Below are 14,629 nucleotides of genomic sequence, written 5' to 3' on the forward strand. Positions count from 1 at the left end.
CATTTATCAAGGAAGAAAATTAAAAGAGTATGCTTTCTTATGTTTTCACATATGGGGAAAGCAATGCAATACTCAATTTCATGGTTACAATTGTAGAAAATTCTTGAATTGTACATCTTTTGCAAAAAATTGTCATTTCTAACAATAAATTTGTTCTTCAACTTATAATATCATCCATAAGAAGGTTAATTTGACATGTCCTGCAATGATGTACAGAATGTGTGCAGGTTTGTTTGTCACTGCACATAGATATATGATGGTCTTCGGTCAGTCAATACTATTAGACAACTTCGTTCTAAATTACAATATGACAATTTCCGAGAAGTAACTGATCTAATCTACTCACTTAAATACTCCAAATGGACTCACGTCAGCCAATCTTACGGCATAAGGACTGTCGATCTAGTTACATGAGTAAATCAAAAGTCGAAAGACTAGAAAATGCTGCATTGAGAACAGCAAACAGTAACAGTTCGTCTGGAACCTCACCAAGTGTTGTTCTTCGAAGCAAACATCTGCGACTGATTGGAAGAAGTGTATCTTTTGTCAAAAAGACAAGGAAGAATCACTTCATCTCATAAAAGAATCCAAAGTCAGCTCCAGAATACTGGAAGCAGCAAAGTATGGCCCATCATTAAGAGTTCGACTGGCATGTGTAAATGATCTTACAGCCGCAGACGGAACTTATCACCAGCCTTGTCTTGTCCTGTTTGAACGTAACACCAAGCGGATGAGTGATGTGTTGCCACAAAGTACAGATATCATATTCTGGCTTCGTCAAGAACTTGAGCAATCAGCAAAACATGCTGATATCCTTGATCTCGTAGATGTATGGAACAGGTACTGCACAATAGCTAACAATGTCCAAATAGATATACCATCTTCATTTATGACCCGGAGGAACACCTTCAAAGACAAACTAGCTGACCATCTTGTGGGCATACATGATTTTGTTGTATTGTACGATCGTGCTCCAAACAAACCTCATACTGTGTTGGTACCATTCAAATTCCTGCACATTCCAATTTCTGAAATGGTGACAAAAGTTGACACCAAGGATATTAACAAAGTCATTCCATCATTCAAACATGAGGATCAGGATACATTTCTGACCATGGTCAATGTGGACCTGTGGATTCGTGGTGTCATGAATTATCAAACTTGACACTGCACTAGCCAAGAAGACATTAGAGACCATGGATGACACTGGGGCTGTTATGCCACAAAACCTAGCAAAGGACCACTTTGTCCATTTCTCGACAGACAACGTCGACATTAATGCCACTCAGGTAGCTGCCTGGCAATGTGGTCCACCCGGATATAATCTCTTCAGAGGCATTGACATTTCTAAGACAGGAATCTTTGATATACCTGAAGTGATGACTGTCATCATACCTGCACCAAACAGAGGATCACAGAGCGTCAGCCAGATAAAACTACAGTGGGCTACCTACCTATCATACAGGCTCCTGCATCTGGACTGGATACCTTGAACACAGTTGTTAAGAGGGTGATCCATGTAGCCAAGTCTATGGGAAAGCAGCATGTTCTGACTGTTGATGAGGCCCTTTATCTGAAGCTGTTGGAACTGAAGTTGCCTTGGAGGACTTCACATTGCCATGAACTTTCTCAGTATAATTGGACGACATATGAGCGGGTGCAGTCTCGCCGAGCTATGGGTAGAATGTGATGTATTGGGAACCACTGCTGCCCAGCATGTCATGGGAGGAAAGGGATGCACGTGCCATGCGAATGCACAAACTTACTTCTCAAGCTCTTTGGCAAATATGCAGCTGATGACCCGAATGCTGCCTTCTGGTGGGATGGATATGTTATGCATACTACTTTGCTTCATATGTTATATTTGGGATTACACTTTCTTAGTAAAGTACAGATTCTAGTACTTTTTGGGTTGAGTCCCATCCTGGATTCGAACCCACACCCTCAGAGTCAGGCACCTAATCGCCAGCACACAAAGTGTGGCATTGTGTATTTCATAGCTGTCGGCCGTGGGAGCCGTGTCAATTAACACTTATCAGAGGGGTACACAAAGTCCGCAGTCTAGACTACCAGTTGTCCGACTTCCATTTTTGTGGAAGCCGCGGTGGCTGAGCGGTCTAGGCGTCTGACTTTGTGTATACTGACGCAAGAAGTCTAAATGTCTGCTAACCTCATGCTTGATGAGTCCAGCTGCCCGCTCATTGATGGCCAAGCCCTAGTGATGGCACTTGGAAAGCAGCCTGACATTAGAACGTCTGGTGACTACGCCAGAACCTTTGCAAACACCGTGTTCAAGATGGGAGCAAATTATCACAGAGTTGACATAGTATTTGACATGTATCATGTTGATTCCATAACAGCGGGGACAAGGACAAAATGCAAGCAGCGCCTACGACCGATACGTGGTCAAATAGCGTGTGGGTCAGTTCCTCTCCCACTCCCACGGGTCTTGATTTGTTGCACTGGTGGAAAATAAATCAGATCTTGCTGTACTGCTGTCAAACCATCACACTGAACACAGCACAACCTGTAGTTGTAGCAGGGGGGTTCACTGAGGCCACTACAGTCAGGTTGTCTGATCCAGAGCTTGAAGTCTCATCTCTGGGAGCTGATCATGAAGAAGTGGGCACACGACTGATTGCATCCATACTCAGATGAAGATGATTGTTATGTCAGTGCGTGACACAGACATGCTTCTCCTACTTCTGGCACACTATGACAAAATGAGATGCACTCATCTCTACATGAAAGCTGGGACATCGAAAGCTCCAAAGTATCTGGCAGTACACGAAATTCGCAGGCTTCTGTCTGCGGATCAGGTTCAGGTTGATACACTACTTGCTTTCCATGCCATCACTGGATGTGATGGTGTGTCTCAGTTCAATGGCCACAGTAAGAAAACAGCATGGAAGGTGTTCCAGCAACACCATACTGATGTCACTGGGCTTGGAAAGGGTCCTTTTACTGAAAACCTAGCTAGAGAAAGCCAACAGAGACGTTCATCTGTAAAATATATGGCGTGCCTGAGGTCGATACATGCAACAAAGCACGGGTAAAATTGTTTTGTCATGGCAGTGTACAAGAGACTCTGCCACCAACCTCTGACGCAGCAAGGTTCCACATCATGCGTTCCCACTACCAAGCAAGTGTCTAGAACCAAGCACGCTGCCCATATCCAGATCTTCCTCCTGTGACTGATATGGGGTGGGTTCACCAAGACAGTCAGTGTCACGGATAGAATGCATTGAGGCTAGGAACTGCAGGAAACGCAACAGCAACTACTGGAACACCAGATATGAATGGGAATAAGTGAATGCTTACAATTTTTACTGCAGACAGCATTAAACAATTTGCATTCTTTCCATTACCGTGATTCCGCAAATAAACATATTGTTCTTAAAACACTTACCTTGAGTTGTGTCATTGATAGTTGTAAGTGCCCTGTTATACTGAGTCAAAAGACCACTAAGAAGGATAGGGTTTTTGACCATCTGAATATTCATTGTTCAAAATGATAATTTTTGCAATAGGTATGCAAATCAATCATTTTCTTCCAATTTAATCACAAAACTGAGTATTGGATTGCATTCCCCATATGTAAAAACATTTTTCAACTTTCTAACTTGATTAATGAAAGTGATATGTTAGTTTTCAGGTTTCAGTATGGCGATGGTGGCCATCTTGGATTTCTCAAAAAAATTTTTAGCTTGGCATACAGCATATTTGGATTCAGCACCCCCTCAATACCCCTAAAAAGCTTGTATGCCAAAAATTTAGCTAAACCTGTAGAGGTTTCCAATTGTTTGAAGAGAATCGTCCTTGGGGTACATATATGCATTTTCTGCGGCTGAAAATGTCATGTGACAGTTGTATCAATGTTTTAATAAAAATATTTTACAATAAATAATAATTTTTTTATCTATTATACGGCCCCCACCACGTGGAGTTACCTCCCTGCTACGCATGCGCAGCCAACCAGGTAAGCACCTAGGCCCGTATCATCATTCCTTCTACTGAATGAATCAGTGAACAGAATTGCGGGGAGGTGGGTGGCCCTACCCCAAGGACGATTCTCTTCAAAGAATTGGAAAGCTCTACAGGTTTAGCTAATTCTTTTTCATAGAGATCGTCCTTGGGGTACATATATGCATTAAATCAGACTCCCAAAGACCGGAGGCTAGGGAGGAGGGAATTCTGTCAAAGTACACATAAATAGCGATTGTTAGGAAGAATGTAACAGACGCCACAACACTCACCTGTCATGTGTCCCAAAGCTTCCGCGAGAGGCATGATGGGAGGGTAACCGACAGGGAGGAAAGTACTGAGACACGATCTGACAGGTTAAGCAAATCAAGTCGCACACAGTGCGAAAAAAAACAACCCCCGCCCACATCGTGAATCTATTTAAGAGCACCAAAACAGAACGGCCAAAACGCGCATGATCACGAGAATGTGTATTGAGCTGATAGTGCCTGATAAAAGTGCTAGGCCTGCTCCAAATAGCGGCAGAGCATATCTCTTCAATGGGCAGTGCCGATGCAAAAGCCTTTGAAGTGGCCATTGCCCTGACCGAGTGAGCCTTCAACCCCTCAGGGGGTTGGCTTGCCCTTAGCCTGATAAGCAGCACAAATGACCAATACAAGCCAGCGTGATAGGGTCTGTTTGCTAGCCGGAATGCCAGCCTTTCCGCCACCGTAACAGCAGAACAGATGGGTACCCGTACGGATCCCTTGTGTTCCTTTGATATAGACCTTGAGGGTCTTACGTACATCCAACGGGTGAGTGCTCGTTGCAGAGGTCCCCGATGTGGAAGGCTGGGTAAGAGTAGGAAGTTCGATAGGAGCTGTCACATGGAAAGCGTGATCGATCTTCGGACGGTAATATCCGGGAGGCAAATACTAACACGATCTGGATGGAACACAGTCAGCGCCGGGTCTGCCGACATAGCATGTAAGTCGCCAACCCTTCGCCCAGATGTTACCGCCACCAGAAATACGGCCTTCCATGTTAACAGCTGAATGGAAATAGCTGATAGACGTGAGAACGTAGGACCGGACAGCCAATCTAGCACGATTGACAAATCCCAAGGTGGGCTGGTTCGCCTGACAGCAGGTCGAACCCGATCCACGCCAGCTAAAAAGCGCTGCATAAGAGGGTGCTGCCCCAGAAGAGCACCATTGACAGGACAGGTGTGGAAAGTGGAAATAGCGGTGGAGTAGCCACGAATGGTTGAAGCCGCCAAGCCTTCTTCCAAACGAGCTTGCAAAAACTCCAATACTCAGACTAAATCCGCAGAAAAGGTATCTGCAATCCCCCTATCTGAACAGCAGCGCGCATAGCGGGACCACCTATCCTCATATTGAACGTTTGTTGAATCCCGTCTTGAAGCCAGAATTGTGTCTGCAACTGCTGCAGGAATTCTGCTTGCTTCGAGGCTAGACCTGACAGAGGCCGAGCCACCCACTGAATCCGTGGATTGGGGTATGGCGTGCCCGTTCTGAGTGAGAATGTCCGGTCACAAAGGTAATAGAACAGGAAGCTGAGCCAGAAACCTGAGAATTACCGGAAACCAGCTCTGTGACGGCCATAGCGGTGCCAGTAGCACAAGTAGCCGAGCTGGCTGGGTGGACAGCTGGGAGAGGACCTGGGGAATGAGTGGTAGAGGCGGAAACGCCCACAGCACCTTGCCTGTCCCATCCAGCAGGAAGGCGTCGGAAGCCAACACCCTCTTGTCCGGTATTCGAGAGCAGGACACGGGTGTCTGATTCGTCCCGCCGGACGCAAACAGATCTACCTGGAACGATCCGTACAACTGGGAGATAACTCCAAATATCTGCCGGTTGAGCATCCACTCGTGCGGGGCCAGGATCCGGCGAGAGAGAGTGTCTGCTCGCATGTTCTCCAGCCCTGGGTGATAAACAGGAATCACCTGACAGGATGTATGTCATTGCCGTACGGTTGTCCAACTGAAGACGAACCATCTGGCTCTGAACATGCTCCCGGAAGCTCTAGTAAACCAACCGCACAGCTCTTAGTTCTAAGACGTTGATGTGAAGGCGGGCTTCGGGTTCAGACCAGAGTCCGGACACCGACAGACTGCCCAGAACATTCCCCAGCTTGTGAGGGACGCATCGGTTTGAACTGTAAGAGCTGGCGTCGGGATTTCCAAAGGGACCCCCTTGGAGAGATTCCCGATATTGGTCCACCACTGAAGGTGAGGACACAACAACCCGGGGACTGTGAGACACTTCTCCAGATCCTCCAAGTGAGCCCACAGACTCGCCAAAGCTTGCTGTATAGGGTGCATCCTCAACCACGCCCGCCGGACGACAGAGATAGTTGCCGCCATATGATCCAGTAGACGGAGCCAAGTCCGCGCTGGTGCCTGGGACTGGGAGAGGAATGAAAACACCATCTCCCGTACTCTGGTGACCCGGTTGGGCGACAAAGAGACAAGACCCTTGTGAGTTGTGAACTGCGCCCCGCGAAAAACCAAGTCCTGGGTGGGTACCAGGTCGAATTTCTTGAGGTTGATGATCCACCCGAGTCGAACTAGAATGTCTATCACCGTGTGGGTAGAATCTAGGCTCGCTGGCTGAGTTAGAGCACTGAGCAACCAGTCGTGTAGGTAAGGGTAACAACGCCTTCCTTGCGACCATGTGAGGGTAGCCGGCACTAACATGAGCTTGGTGAACACCCTGGGGGCAATAGATTTGCTGAAGGGGAGCACCGTGAATTGGTAATACATCCTGTCATAAGAGAACCAGAGGTACTGCTTAAACAATGGATGAATTGGCACATGTAGATATGCATCCTTTAGGTTGATTGACGTAAGCCAATTGCCGGGCTGAACAGAGGAGATCACCATGCGAAGGATGGAACCTCTAACATGTGATTCAACCCCTTGAGGTTGAGAATGGGACGGAACCCGCCTTCCTTCTTCAGAACGAGAAAGTACGTGGAATAAAACCCCGCCTGTTCCTCGCCCGGTGGTATACACTCTATTGCAGACTTGTCCAGCAAAGCCTGAACTTCATCTCTCTGTATACCCGCCTTGACCGGACATGACGGCACCGGAGTGCGACATATGCAGGTGAACTCTGGCGGGCCTCGCTTCCACAGTGGTAGATGGCCGACACTGACAGTGGCACCCAAGTGTTGCTGGTAGCCTTCTCCCACTCCGGTAGGAATAGAGAGGCGGCCCCCCACTGGGACGTGTGGTAAGAGTGCGTGAGTGGTCCCCTGCAGATGAACTGGCTGGGACGGACCCACGGCGACAGCCTGCAGGTTTAACGGTAGGTCGGGGCAGATCCCCCGCGACCGCGAAAAGGCTGCTGGGAGCCAGACGAAGAGGCCTGCTCCTTGCCCTTACCTTTGGCGGGACGGCTCCTCCTCCTACCTCTACCCAGCGGCTGCAGCCAGCTGGCAGACTTTGGCGTAGGCTGCGCCCCAGAAGAAGAACCCACTACGGGAGCGAGAAGCCTTAGAGTCCAACAAGGCCTTAGAGTCCTTGAAGGAAGTAGCTGCTGCAGCAGCCTCTCGAATGACCTGCTGTGCCCCCGGAAACAATGTCGCTCCCAGCCAAAACGGAAGGGCCAGCAAGGTCTGTTGTGTTGCTGCCGAATAACGGGATGTAGACAGCCACAGCTTGCACATCCCCATGACTACGCACATCACCATAGACGTGGCAGACAGTAAAGAGTCTCGCCAGGTTGGCCTGTACTGCGGATAATTGGCGGAGCAGAACAACATTCGGGGAAACGTCCCCAGTGCTCCCTTCCGCCTCCAGAGCCGACCTTTGGATCGAGGAAAGGTACGCCTCGTGGACCACGACCCGTACCTGCTGCATGGCATTCCGGTAGACTTCCTCGTAAGTCAGGGGGGCGCCCACTAGGGCAAATGGTGGTGCTAACCGCCCTTGCTTAGCAGCTGGGGCTGCACCTGAGAAAGCTTGGGGAATATACTCGGCAATACGTTGCCTAACCTCCCGGAGAGCCGACGAAAAACGGAAAGTACCCTCTGACTCCTCGACCTCCATAGACTCAGCACCCGAGCCCGAGTCAGAATTTGGATCTCCAGGTGAATGGGAGCCGAACCCCGACCCGGTGGGAGGCCGAGCCACAGACGCCGTGGGAAGGGAAGAGCCGAAGGAACTCTCAGCTCCGGCCACTGACACAACACTCGAACCCCCGTTGAGACACGGGAGGAAGGCCGTACAGAACCGGCTTCTCCACTCTAATGGGGCCGGGCGGCACAGGGACCGGAACCCCAGGAATCCTAAACGACCCTGCGCCAACACCGAGAGGGACTGGGAGGGACTGGGAGCGAAAACACCTGGAGACCTCCAACCGACTCGTGAACAAGGGACTTCACGGAGTGCCAGTTGCTGAAACAGTTGAGTGATAAGTGACATATCAAAACCACTGGACGGAGATGGAGAGTGTGACCTATGTGAAGACTTAGTTTTAGTTTGCTTAGCCTTTTTGGCCTTGGACAGGGGAACCTCCTGGGTCAGGTCCCCTCCAGCCTCACGCAATTCCTTATAAAAATGGAAGTCAGACGCCCGTCTCTTCTGGGCCCGGGGGGAGAAGCCCATCCACAACTCACAGATGTCAGGGTTATGCCCTGCCTACTCCAGGCAGCATAAGCATTTGTCATGCTTATCAGAACGGGGAATATTTTGCCCACAGGCAGCACATCCCGTAAACGCCTGAAAGCACACACGCAATCATGAAGCTAACGGCGTACGCAACAGCATCATACACAGGTACAAAACATTGAAAATTACGTGAATGCGACAACGCGACATGAAATACTTGGTGAATAATGCAATATTTCAACCACGTGGCACGCTAAAACCACGGGAAAGCTTGCGTAAAAGTTAATACAAAGGCACATAAATGAGAAATAACAGACTGCAAAGTCCATAAAACGTTTCTCAAAACGAATAAAGACCATACGTACAGTTGTTGAAGTGTCAGACATTCTTCTACAAGAAGTAAATCAGCTAGAAACTCTGGGTTGAAAATACGTGTGAACGCTAGAGTGACAGCAGAAGGAATGATGATACGGGCCTAGGTGCTTACCTGGTTGGCTGCGCATGCGTAGCAGGGAGGTAACTCCACGTGGTGGGGGCCGTATAATAGATAAAAAAGATATTTATTTATTGTACAATATTTTTAACAAAACATTGTTACAACTGTCACATGACATTTTCAGCTGCAGAAGATGCATATTTGTACCCCAAGGACGATCTCTATGAAAAAGAATAACACGATTTGCCTTCAGCGCCTTAAATAAGCACTTTTTCCCAAAAGCTGCCTAGACTATGATGGCTGTAGGATAAATATGATATTTTGAATGAGATGCATGGGTATCTTGGGTATTTTGTATCGAAGGATGAAATAAACGCTGTTCACGGATATGTTGAAGGATATGAAGCGCTGTCTACAAGAGTGGTATTCCGTATTTCATTCAACAGATACAGCAATAATAGCAAAATTGCTGAATCAGTTTATGTACTGGCACATGTTGGTAATACCCAGATTTTGCTAAGTCAGCAAAATGATCGGGTTTGGCTTAGACAAATCAGTGAGCAAAAGAAAAAGCAATAATGCAAATCATCAGTTAGATTTTCTTTGGGCAAAAATCCATATTTCAACATTCTGTGAACTGGAAAACTAATACCTAGAAAGAGTTAGCTACTATGAGGGCTCCAAGCAGAATACCTGATGTCACACAGAAAAAGCATAATGCCTCATATTTGTCATGTTTTATTGTGTTTATAATGATGGTATAAGGAAGTGTCACATCTCCAGTTTTACACAATTATATGTTGTACCATGAAATATCTAAAAACATTTGTGTTCATTCATTAACCAAATATCATTCTTGACATGTGATTTAATATCACTTAGATCTGAAGCAAGAACACTGCTCATGTCATAAAAGTAAAACCACTTTGCTAATAAATTTTATTCCAATTCATAAATGGAAAAACAAGCCATTGTGAAATACAGATAGAATCTGTACAACAAAGAAATATAAGATATAAAATCAAGACATGGTATTTGTCTAAAGGAAACTCACAACAGCACCAACATATTCAATATCACTCTGCCCACATGTGAATACTAGATACAAAGATATTACATATATATCTACATACTATATACAAAGAACTTACTGTCCCAACAATTCTACAGCACTATATACACCATTACCCATGCTATTGACATTAACCCACAGCTTCATATGTTGGTGCTAGTCAGGAACTATTACGATTGTCACAGCCCAACAGAGTGATATAACATCCTTGGTCAGTATTTCTGTTATACAACCGTGGTATGTAAAGTTATGAACTGGGCAAGAAGGGGAGAGTATAAGCACAAATGTGTGGCTTAGATGATCATCTCCGTTACAACTGTGGGTAGGACAACACAAAAATGTGACCAAGCAGTATTTTCCTTAGTGTTCTTGTTTTCATAAACCTAACAAATAGGTGTTGTCAACTAGTGGATAACTAATATCTGATTGGCTGGTGACAGAGTAGACAATATCTTGTCTATATTATTGTATGTTTATGATTAAATAAGCAGTCTATGAGGTTATTAATGTTGACTAATTTATTTATAAGAATTGACCTAACATACTTGTTTTATGTATGGAGGTGTAACTATAAACATAAAACCGTTGCAAAAACTTTTCTGAAATTATGCTATACCAATCACACCGGATCTTACATATATAGCTCCATGACCACAACAGAAAACTTAAGTCAGTTATTAATTAGACAATATATGGTTGTCATCAGAATACATTCAAAGTTTTGCTGTCATATTTCCTGTTCCTCATGTCTTCTAAAAATCACTGGAAGGAATACTTGATTCCATGTATGGAACGTAATAACCTTAGCATGTTTCAATCACATCCACCAAGTAAAGCATGGGCTTCCTGCTGTGTGAGGAAAAGAAGCAGATGTTCACAACGACAAGAGAACACTTTAACGGTTACTGTTCACCCCCCAAATAGAAACAGACCAGCAACCAGTGAGTGAGTGAGTGAGTGAGTGAGTGAATGCAACTGTGTTACCAGAAAATGGAACCCTTTAGTTTAGGTGAAGCATCTGACAAAGGAAGGGTCTAAGTGAGTGAGTGAGTGAATTTAGTTTTACGCGGAACTCAGCAATATTCCAGCTATATGGCGGGGGGCTGTAAATAATCGAGTCTGGACCAGACAATCCAGTGATCAACAGCATGACCATCTATCTGCACAATTGGGAACAGATGACATGTGTCAACCAAACAAGAGAACCTGACCAACCGATCCCGTTAGTCGCCTCTTATGACAAGCATGGGTTACTGAAGGTTCATTCTAACCCGGACCTTCAGGTTATTGTGTAACCAGAAAATGTAACCCTTTAGTTATGATTGAAGCATCTGACAAAGGAAGGGTCTAAAAACAGGTCTGTAAATCCATAAAAAGTGTCTGTTGTGTTTTCAGGTGCGACAATTAAAGGTTACTTCCTGTTAAGTACATTTGCATGGAAGCTGTTTATTGTTTTTGTTTTTTTGTATTTGAATAATCCTATTGTTTTTATTCATTTAATATGTGTAAAACAGAAAGCTGTCTGTGGGTCTGAATTCAAACCCATGGGATGTTGTTCCCGATAGGAAATGGATGTTGTGCTTGGCTCCCACACAGGTTTTCAATGGACAAGAGGACTTGTATTTAATGAACATAGTAACATGGTCTGTAATCACTAACTAGTATCAATACAATAGATAGGTATTATGCATTAAGGCATTGCTTGAAATCAACAGCATTAGGCAAAGCTTCATGAAAGACGACCCTCTCTTGTTCATGCTAATGAGTGAACTTTGCTTAATGCAGTTTAGTTATATCACAATGTCACTGCTTACTGTAAGAGGAAAAACCATCATTACACAAGTCAATGGCGTTTATCGCTTTGGTTAAACCGACAGGAAGCGAAAGGTGTTGATAAACAAAGGATTGTGATCAGAATGGACCTGGGTTTTGAGGCCATGACCAGTAAATCTTTGCATCTAAGGCCTGTAACTGCGCACAATGATTTGATGTCATTTGTGGCTGTGTCATAATGGAAAGTTACACAGCACATTCAACCTTACCTGAATAAAGCTGGAACAAAGCATCTTGTCAAATACACGATACAAAGATACATGATACAAAGCATGAAGATTAACATCATTACTGCAATGATCACACACAGTCTGTGCAAAACCGATTTTGGTCAATAAGTCCAAATTTGGTTCTCAGCATAATATTTTGTTGGTTAAGGTGTTATTTTTGGACTATTATCAGCTGAACTGAACTGACTAGACCAAACAGAATGGCAGCATAGCCGCAGACTGCAACACACCAAAAACAAATTCAGGAAACAAAAGTCATGAATGAGCATTGTATCGTGGTACTCCAATGAATGTTACACCCCTAACACTAGGAGTATGGAAGATACCAGTAAACAAAGGAGAGTTGTATCGTGTATCGTGGTACTCCAATGAATGTTACACCCCCAACACTAGAAGATGCTAGCAAACAAAGGAGAGTTGTATCGTGTATCATGGTACTCCCATGAATGTTTACACACTAGAAGTATGGAAGATACCAGTAAACAAAGGAGAGTTGTGTATCGTGGTATCGTGGTACACTCCAGTATGAATGTTACACCCCCAACACTAGAAGATGCTAGCAAACAAAGGAGAGTTGTATCGTGTATCATGGTACTCCCATGAATGTTACACCCCTAACGCTAGAAGATACCAGTAAACAAAGGAGAGTTGTATCGTGTATCGTGGTACTCCAATGAATGTTACACCCCTAACGCTAGAAGTATGGAAGATACCAGTAAACAAAGGAGAGTTGTATCGTGTATCATGGTACTCCCATGAATGTTACACCCCTAACGCTAGAAGATACCAGTAAACAAAGGAGAGTTGTATCGTGGTATCCAAATGAATGTTACACCCCTAACGCTAGAATATGGAAGATACCAGTAAACAAAGGAGAGTTGTATAGGTGTATCATGGTACTCCCATGAATGTTACACCCCTAACACTAGAAGATGGAAGATACCAGTAAACAAAGGAGAGTTGTATCGTGTATCATGGTACTCCCATGAATGTTACACCCCTAACACTAGAAGATGGAAGATACCAGTAAACAAAGGAGAGTTGTATCGTGTATCATGGTACTCCAATGAATGTTACACCCCTAACGCTAGGAGTATGGAAGATACCAGTAAACAAAGGAGAGTTGTATCGTGTATCGTGGTACTCCCATGAATGTTACACCCCTAACGCTAGAAGATACCAGTAAACAAAGGAGAGTTGTATCGTGTATCATGGTACTCCAATGAATGTTACACCCCTAACGCTAGAAGATACCAGTAAACAAAGGAGAGTTGTATCGTGTATCGTGGTACTCCCATGAATGTTACACCCCCAACACTAGAAGATACCAGTAAACAAAGGAGAGTTGTATCGTGTATCATGGTACTCCCATGAATGTTACACCCCTAACGCTAGAAGATACCAGTAAACAAAGGAGAGTTGTATCGTGTATCGTGGTACTCCAATGAATGTTACACCCCTAACGCTAGAAGATACCAGTAAACAAAGGAGAGTTGTATCGTGTATCGTGGTACTCCAATGAATGTTACACCCCTAACGCTAGAAGTATGGAAGATACCAGTAAACAAAGGAGAGTTGTATCGTGTATCATGGTACTCCCATGAATGTTACACCCCTAACACTAGAAGTATGGAAGATACCAGTAAACAAAGGAGAGTTGTATCGTGTATCATGGTACTCCAATGAATGTTACACCCCTAACGCTAGGAGTATGGAAGATACCAGTAAACAAAGGAGAGTTGTATGTATGTATCGTGGTACTCCAATGAATGTTACACCCCAACACTAGGAGTATGGAAGATACCAGTAAACAAAGGAGAGTTGTATCGTGTATCGTGGTACTCCAATGAATGTTACACCCCTAACACTAGGAGTATGGAAGATACCAGTAAACAAAGGAGTTGTTGTATCGTGGTATCCCATGAATGTACACCCCTAACGCCTAGAAGATACCAGTAAACAAATGAATGTATACGTGTATCACCCTAACGCTAGAAGATACCAGTAAAACAAAGGAGAGTTGTATCGTGTATCATTGGTACTCCAATGAATGTTACACCCCTAACGCTAGAAGATACCAGTAAACAAAGGAGAGTTGTTGCATGTATCGTGGTACTCCCATGAATGTTACACCCCCCCAACAGTAAACAAAGGAGTTGTGGAAGATACCAGTAAACAAAGGACTAGGAGTATGGAAGATACCAGTAAACAAAGGAGAGTTGTATCGTGGTACTCCAATGAATGTTACACCCCCAACACTAGAAGTATGGAAGATACCAGTAAACAAAGGAGAGTTGTATCGGGTATCATGGTACTCCATGAATGTTACACCCTAACGCTAGAAGATACCAGTAAACAAAGGAGAGTTGTATCGCGGTATCGTGGTACTCCAATGAATGTTACACCCTAACGCTAGAAGATACCAGTAAACAAAGGAGAGTTGTATCGCGTGTATCGTG

The sequence above is a fragment of the Haliotis rubra genome, unplaced genomic scaffold, assembly GCF_003918875.1.
Source record: "Haliotis rubra isolate DU_JTF1 unplaced genomic scaffold, ASM391887v1 Scf613, whole genome shotgun sequence".
Lineage (NCBI taxonomy): Eukaryota > Metazoa > Mollusca > Gastropoda > Lepetellida > Haliotidae > Haliotis > Haliotis rubra.